This window comes from Manis pentadactyla, chromosome 16, assembly GCF_030020395.1.
Source record: "Manis pentadactyla isolate mManPen7 chromosome 16, mManPen7.hap1, whole genome shotgun sequence".
Lineage (NCBI taxonomy): Eukaryota > Metazoa > Chordata > Mammalia > Pholidota > Manidae > Manis > Manis pentadactyla.
In genome coordinates this window covers 29,429,030-29,438,130 of record NC_080034.1, presented here as the reverse complement: position 1 = coordinate 29,438,130, position 9,101 = coordinate 29,429,030, and positions in this window count along the sequence as shown.

The following is a 9,101-nucleotide window of genomic DNA, read 5'->3' as shown; positions in this document are numbered from 1 at the left end:
AGCACCCTTGCACTACTACTATGTGCCAGACATCATCCTAGGCACTGGGGATGCAGCTCCCAGGTAAATAGTAGTGCCACAAATTTTCATGCACACAGTTTTTTTCCATGGTTTAGGTTTTTTACTTAAGATAGCATCTGAACTGATGAATGACTGATTCAAAGAAGTTGTGAAAAAGGAGCAGGTCCTTTTCACTGATGATACTCATTGGCATTCACTGATGAAACAATAAAGATATTTGGAAGTTGATGGAATCAGACTGTATCACTTAATACTCCTTCATGCTTTGAAGATTTTAGCACCTGGCTTGTTGTCAGTCTCTTCCCTCCCACTTCTGTCAAATCCTTGGTGATCTTGATGATTCAATATCACATAGACAATTCTTCCAATAAGGGTGATAGTTTACTTGCAAAGATGGTCACCATGCTTCCTCCTGTCTGATGTGACCCTTTGCAATGATTTTGCTGCTTCTCCCAGCAAGTGATGGAGTCTGTTTCTCAAGCCCTTGAATCTGGGCTGGTCTTCTGTCTTGCTTTGACAATTAGAATGTGGCAGAAATGCCATTGTGTGAGTCCTCAGAGTCTGAGCCTCAAGAGACCTTGTAGCTTACCCCTTTGCCCTCTTAGAACACTCCCAGCATGATGTAAAAAAAAGTCCATTGTAGCCTCTCGGAAGACGAGAAGCCCCATGGAGGGGAACTGAGGTGGCCTGGCCAGCAACCATAAGCGTGTGAAGTCATATTACCCAGCCCCAGTCAAGATTTCAGATAACTGCAGCCACCTGAGTGAGTCTGGGCACACCAACTGAACAGCTTAGAAGATTCCAGCTATATTATCAAACTACTGGCAGACAAATGGTGGTTGTTTCAAGCCATTAAGTTTTGGGATGGTTTGTGTCATAAAAGACAACTGATAAAACCAGTCTCCCATATTTTTGATTTCTTCTTCTCCTCCAGGGAGAAGTATGGTCCCACCCAAATGTTGCTATATGACCAATTGCTTCACATGCTCCCTAATCTCAATTTTAAGTATAGTGCTTTCCTGTTACCAACTCCTGTCTTTTCAGCCCATGCCCTCTGGTACCTGGACACAAACAACTCTGGATACTTAAATTGTGTTTACTTTTTTTTGCCACTATAAATTCTTTCAACATATACTGAATTTGAATCCACTGGGATCACTGATAAGGTCCACATTACAACTTTTGTGGGCTATAGGCATTTCACCTTCATGGGCCTCTTCCTCTACAAAAGAATGTTAAAATTTGTATTCTATTATTGCATTGCATTGGATTCATTATTATATATTAATTTTTCTTCTAGTTTTAAAATAAAATTAAAACATTTTGTGGACCCCTAAAAGTACTATGGGCCTTAGGCACTATGCCTCCTGTGGATAAATTTGCCCTGTTTCTCATGCACTGATCCTACCTCCTTTCCAGTGACCCTAGCCCCATCACAACCACCCTTCTTTAATTTGTGATCTATCATTATAATCAGTCCCTTGCATATACCAACTCCTTGACCCCTCTCTCCCATCATATTCATCTGGTAAAACCCCACCACTGTGCCTTCTCCAACCTGCAATGAAGCCGATGTATGTGGCTGAAATAAAAACACATCCTCAGGCTGACTGATCTCACTTAAATTCATGCCCCTCAAACACCCTTTGTGTTGACCATCAATGCTCATAAGTTCCTCATTTCCTCAGTTCTATGTACTCTCCCACCCTCCCCAATAGCTATTTTTACTTTCTCCGCTCTCCTCCAACCTCCAACCCCTCCTCCTTTCTGCTCACTATTTAGTGGTCTTGCTTTCACTTCCATGGAGAAAATAGAAGGAGTCTGAAGAAAATTTCCACATGCTTCCACCGCCTACCTGCGTCTGTCCCCACACACTGTGCCGTTCCTCTTGTCACCATAGAAGCACTGCCTGTGTCCTTACCTAGGTGAACTCCTGTCCTGGGACCCCATTCCTCTCTTCCTGTGTAATTACAGGGCTCCTGCAGGGCCCCCCAAATCTTGTGCTTAATCAGTTTGCTCTTCTCCATGGGTTAATTTTCCTCATCCTCTCTTCCATCTCAAAATAAATAAATAACCTCTCTCAATCCCATATTCTCTTCCAGCTACATTTTTCTGCTTCACTTTACTGAACACTCATCAAAGACATTTGTCTGTAATTGCGATCCTCACCTCCTCTCTTCCAGTTTTCTCTTGAACTCACTCTGACCTCACCACTCCAAAAGAATTACTCCTGTCATGGTCCCCAGGGCCCTCACCATTATTAAATCCAATGATGACTTCTAAATCCTGATCTCACTGGCTCTGTAAGCTGTATCTGAGTTGTTCACCGGCCTTCTAGGGCCATTCACTAGCTTTTCCACCTATTATGATGACCACACCTCTTCGGTCTTCTTTGCTTCCTCATCTCCCCAATTTCTTCCTCAGCCCCATGGCTCAGTCCTCAGACCTCTTCTTTTTTCTACCTTCACTCACTCCCTTCATGATCTCATCCAGCCTAATGGCTTTAAATACCAGCTCTAGGCTAACAATTCCCAAGTGTATATTTCTAGCCAAGATTTTTTCTTGAAATCCAGACTCATGTATCCAACTGCCTACTCAACATCTCCACTTGGATTGGCCAATAGGCAGCTCAAATTTAGCCAGTCCACATGCAAACTCCTGATTTCCAGCCTGAAACAGTCTTCCTATGCCAGTCTTACCCATATCAATAAGAGATTATTCCATCAGTTCAGTGTTTTAGGCCTAAATCCTTGGCATCATACTTGACTCTCCTCTTTCTCTCAAATCCCACGTCCTGCAAACTTTGTCAGCTTGCCTTCAGGTTCATCCAGAATTTGACCACTTTTCACAGCCTGACCTCGAATGCTCTGGTCCAAGTGCTGTTATCTCTTGCCTGGACTGTTGCAATGGCTTCCTAGTGGGTCTTCTATTATCATATAGTAGCTGGGGTGATCCTGATCAAATGGAAGCCAGATAAATGCAATGTGGTAGCCTAAACTGGATCCTGAAACAGAAAAAGATCAGTAGGGGAAAAGCGAAGTCTGAATAAATTCTAGAGTTTAGTTTACACTAAGGTACCAATGTTAGCTTCTTAGTTTTGACAAACATACAATGGTAGTATATAATGTTAACACTGGGAGAAACTGGGTGAATGGTGTATGGGGAACTCTCTTACTATATTTGCAAATTTTCTGTAAATATAAAGTTATTCAAAAATAAAAAATTTATTTAAAAATGGAAGTCAGATTATGTCACATCTCTGCTCAAAGTCTTTCAGTGGATCCTATCCACCTTATCCCCTCCACTTCCCTGCCTCACTCTGCTCCAGCTAAACAGGACTCTGTTGATCACTGAACACATCAGGCAAGTTTCCTGCCTCAGGACATTTGCACTAGCTGTTTCCTCTGCCTAGAATGCTCTTTCCCAGATATTCTCATAACTCACTCCCTCAAGTCATTCAGTTCTCTGTTCAAGTTTCATTGTAGCCCTCTCCGATCACTCTATATTTTAATCCCATCCCCAACTCTGACATATTTCCATATTTCCCTGACCCATAGGAATCTGAGACGTAATAAAATGATTGTTGTCTTAAGCCACTAAGTTTTAAGGTGAATTGTTATACGCAGTGATAGATAACTGACATTAACAAAATGCCAGAGGTATTCAGTAGGTATGTCCTTTCTTTCTGGGCCTAAGTTTCTCTTGTAAGCTTTAACTCAGTGGGCTCTAAGGATGGTTCCAGCCCTGATGGCTCTCACATATCCTCAATGTTGCCACATCTTTCATTGTCCATTTTCACTTCCTCCTTAGCATACAGGAATTATCCCACCATTTCATCACTCTTAGAGAAAAACTAACACCCCCAGACACCAAGGGATGACTGTGGATCTGCTGAGGCAAGAAGGTGGGCTCCTGGGGCCCAGTTGGCTTGAGATGTCTTGAAGTGGAGGCATGGTGTAGTGAGTAAAATGAATCCAGTCACTGATTAGTGTTGGCTGTATGATCTCTGAGAAAGTCTGAAATCTTTCTGGGCCTCAGTTTTCTTATTTGTAAAATGGGGAGAACAGTCCCAGCCTTACTCTGTAACAGGGCGCTGTGAGGATAGAATGAGAGAGGGTGTGTAAAAGTGTAGTGATGTGAACAGGAGGTGGGAGAGTAGGGGCTGGGCTGGGCTGAGTGGGTACTGAGGCTTTGGGAAGGGGAGGGTCCCTGGCAAAGTCAGTTTCCCACCCTGCAGTGGGAGAATAATTTGGTGACAAGAGCAGTGATGGGAAGTTGAACTGGGCTGTTCTGGCTGTGCTGGGGCTGGTCTCTTAGCTACAGTTTCTGTTCCATCATCTTTGAGAATCCATCTGCTACTAGGCATGGGGGCCCCTGGACGTAAAAGGCCATCATTTAGTCCAGGTTTCTGTCTCTGTAAAACTGTTTCTAACACACATCCTTCCCCGATTTAACAGTCTCCTAAGAAAGAAGGCTCATCTCACTGTGGATTTCCAAAAGTTCTGTTGAATCGATCCCTTTTTCTGTCAGAGGCCTCATGATTCTCTGGGTAACTGAGCTTAAAACCCTTAGGTCATCCTTGATTCCTCTCTCTCCTGGTCCCCTGTCCTGACTGCCCATCAAATGCTACCCCATCCTCCTTCTCCCATGGCCCTGAGTCCATTTTGTCCCACTGCCTCAGTCCTCATCAACACTCTCCTCACCATGCCAGACTCATGACAAGCATTTCTTACCTGGTCTCTCAGTTCCAGGCCCACCCCTCTCTCCCACACACACCCAGTCTGCAGGGTGACTTGAGGTTAAATGTTCTGCCACACCCTCATTGTCATCTCACTCCGTGGTTCAGCAGTCCAGGATCACTCCTACTACTCTTCAGGCTGTGCAATGTCAAGGCAAGAGTACCACAAACTGCTTCAAATCCTGGCTCCAGCATCCTTAGTTGGGTCACCTTTAAGAGACACCTAACTTCTCTGAGCCCCAAGGTCCTTGCTGGGAATTGGACAGGCATCTTATATGTTCTAAGCACTTTAAGTGCATGAACTCGTCTGAGCCTCACAACAACTCTGTGGGGTAGGTACTGTGCTTAATATATTTTTATAGATGCGGCAACTGAGGCACAGAACACATCAGTCATTTGCCCACATTCACACAGTTGGTTAAATGACAGAGCCAGGATATAAACCCAGGCAGTCTTCTTCGGAGACCCTTCTCTTAACCACTGTCCTGTCCTTGGGAAGAGTGACTGGTGTGGGCTGTGTGGTGAGAGCTCCCTGACTGATGCTGGCCAATTCTTGGCTTTAATTTCTGCTTCACAGTAGAACTTAGTGGCTGTTCTTTGGAGGACTTTGGGAACAAATTGGTCTGGAAGCCTGATTACTTTAGGGTCCTCCTAAATATGCCTTAATAGTGGTGTCTGTGGTTTGTTTCTTTGGTGGGGGGGCACTAGACATATGAAGCTCATTTATGGCTTTAATCCAAGACCTGAACAGTAACTCCTGCTCTAGAACACCCCAGTCTCCCAGCCCTCAGGATTCCCCACTTTCCTGAGCATTTCTTCTTTTCTGAGTACGTGCCAGTAAGTCCCTCCTCCAGAGCACCCAGCCACCTTTCTTGTCCTCCCCACTGCTCACGTGGGAAGGTGGATTCTCAAGTTCCCTTCCTCATTTCCTACCTTCTTTTCAAATAAGATTTCATGTATTGCCAACACCAAAGGAGGGTGGAAAGACAAGAGAATGGGGAACAAGGGTAGTCACTCATTCATTCACACATTCATTGATAGATCCACAAATACTTCTCTTCCTCACTGTCTGAGCCTAGCATGACAATAAGCACTGTGATCAGGAGCTTGAAGGGGACCTCAGACGCTCAATAGGCATTAGTGGAATGATCAAATGAATAAACACAAATGAAAAAAACTGCTGGGCCCTGACCTTCAACAGCTTGTAGTCTAGTGGGGCAGGCACACTCGCTCACTGCCCATATACTCCAAATAAACAGGGAACCAGATGCGCCTGTGGGCCCTGGACCTCAGAGAGACCCAGGGGCATGCAGGACTGGCCCTTGTCCTCACCAGCTAAGGGGCAATCATCTACCTGCTTGTTTTGTCCTGCCACCATCTCTCCAAAACAGTCTGGCCAGCCCAAGAAGTGGGGGCTACAGGTGAGAGCAGAGCCTGTGCAGAGTGGGAGACAGGCATATCTGAGTAGGCTACCCTTCACCAGGACTTTCTGCCAGTGCAGGGGCCTTTGGGTCCTGAAACAAATGTCCTCCCCCTCTGGTTGTTTCCTGTCCTCCACCCCCACCCCTACCTCCCAGCAGGAGTTGGAGCCAGCTGCTCAAGGGCTGAAATCCAAACCAGCTATCGTGCCCCACCTTTTGGCTGTGTTTGACTCTATGTGTGTGTTGGCAAGGCCTGTTGTGTGCCTCAGAGCTGGAGTGTCATGTCTCAGGCTCTGGATACCATGCCTGGAGTATCTGGAAGTACTTGCCAGGGAAGGGGAAGCAGCTGGACTTGGATAATATAATAGTGGGCTTTGGCGTCAGTTGGGAAGCACCAGAGGGGAACTCTCTGCCTGCTGACAGGCCCAGTGTGCAGTAATGTAGCAAGTGTCCAAAATGTCAAGGGAGGGAACATGTCCATTTGTGACCATGACAGTATGCAGACACATGTGCACAGGCCTGGGGAGACAAGAGGTTCTCCCATATCCAGAACTAGGAGAGTAAAGCACGGAAGTACCAACTGTTTACATACTTGTGATGCCCTGCCACCCTGGAAGCCCCCAGTGCCCATGGTGGTGAGAGGAACCAGCACCCCAGGCAGGTCATACTCTAGCCTCTCTAGCAGCTGCTAAAGGAGCCATCCTGACTTTAAACTCAGTAGATAATGTTAACTGTAACTAAAAAGGTTCTGTAAGGCCTGAGGGCCTTCTAGCTATCAGGATGAACAATTCAAAGGACTATGAGGCTGAGCCCAGGACGGTTTCAACTCTTTTTCAACTTCCTCCAATACCTGGAGCTCAAGTTGTTATCTTTGATAGCACTTCTATTCCAAGGCCCTTTTCTGCCTATGCGGTCTGTCAGGTCAACCCTGGATTCCAAGCAACACATTCATTCCAGCAGGGAGACTAGGTCTACATAAATGAAGTCAGGAGAAAGAACTGTCTTGGCCCTGGGGTGATTGTGCCCTGGGAAATACATGATAATGCTTGTGCTGGTGGGCCCTGCACCACCTGGCAGCCCCATGGACACAAAGGTGCAGCCGCTTGAAAACTGCCATCAGGAAGTGGTGAACTTGACTCTTCTGCAAAACCACCCTCCTCATAGTTCTCTTACAGTGATGGTGAACAATTATGTAATTTGGCCTAATGCATACATAGGTGTACACGAGTGCATCTGTACATCCACAGGGTAATGAGGCAAACCATCCTCCTCACAGTGAAAAGAAGTTTATCTCACATATCCTAGAAGTGTAGAACTCTCCAGGACGGTGACCTTTCTTTCAAAGGTATGTCTATGTTTACTGATACTTTCCCTGTTTCCAAAATATAAACTTGGATCACTTTTCAAATCTATACAACATAAGTTTGTTTACTTAACAGTTCACAGGCCTTTCTCTGTGGATCCCAAAACAATTTCTGGAAAGGTATAGAGAGGAGCTGGGGGTTATACTCATTTGGAAAAGAAAACCACTTCCTTATTTCTTCCTTCAGGCAGATTTTAGTAAACAATATAAAACGTCATATTTCAAAAAAAATCTGAGTTTGTCATCTTATATCACAATGAATGCCACGTTTTGGAAGTACCATATGGGTAATGTAAGGGGAACCATGTGGAGATGTATAATGATGGGAGTCTTTATTTTAAGATCTTTTAGTGTATGTTATTATTAAATTAATAATAGCAAAAAGTTGTAGGGGTCTGAAAAGCATGGACAGGATGGAAAACTAAAGATGACTCGTCCTGGGACTCTCTACTGAGGTTTTATTTGTGTTGATGGAGAAGCAAGTGCTAGAGGCCAGTTCTGCAAGAGATCGACCCAGCTCCCATCCCTAGACCCAGGGAAATGGGACACCTCTCCGCTCTGAAATGTTGATGAGCTGGCAGAGGGGAGAAGGACAGGGGAGCAGATGGATTCCTGGACAATTGTTCCGGCTGTCACCAGAGAGCACAGGCAGGAGGGAGCACTGGATAATTTACAGGGGAACAGATGCTGAGGCTTCTCCGGAACCATCTGGCCAAGAGAGGCCTGGGCTTGGGGTGGATGTTGTCTTTAGATCTGAGTAACCTCCTCGGCCTCCAGCCCACCCCATTTCCTCTATCTGCACTTGTGGTTTTCCCAGGAGGGCCCTGCTCCCTGAATGCCCATCTCCAGAGTTCCATCTGGTTCCCGACCACCTCCCTTCTTCCCTGAGCATGGCTTCTGTCTTTGCTATTATTTCTGACAGGGAAGTTTGGTCCTGGGGGTGGACTTCACCTATGCATTTCTATTTTGTAGTATTTTCAAGCCCTCCTCCCCTCCACTATATTCCCTCTGTCACTCATCTCTGTGCCATTTAGTGATTCAACAAACAATTGAGCACCTATTATGCCAGGCATTGTTTTAGACACTGGGGATACAGTGATAAATGAGAAAAAGTCCCAGACCTCTGGAGTTTGCATTATAGTGGGAGATGGTCAAATAAACAAACATCAGATAATAGTAAGTGCTATGAATGAAAATATTAAAGCAGAGTAAGGGAGAGAGTGATGGGGGTGTGTTTTAGAAAGAGTGACCAGGAGAGGCTTCGCAGAGGTGGTGACATTTGAACAAAGACATGAATGGGAGAGACTATCTGGAAGAAAAACATTCCAGGCTCAGGGAACAGAAAACCTGAAAGTCTCGAGTATGCTTTGTGTGTTGGAGGATGCCATGCTGTTTATTCATTAGCTATTTACCGTGTGCCAGGCATCTTCTAGAGAATAAGAAGATGCAATCAGACATTGTTTTTGCCCTGAAGGAGCAGCAGCTTAGCGAGGGTTAGAGCACAGGAAATAAATAATTACAATACAGGGTAGCTACAATGAAGTTACCTGCCAGTAGC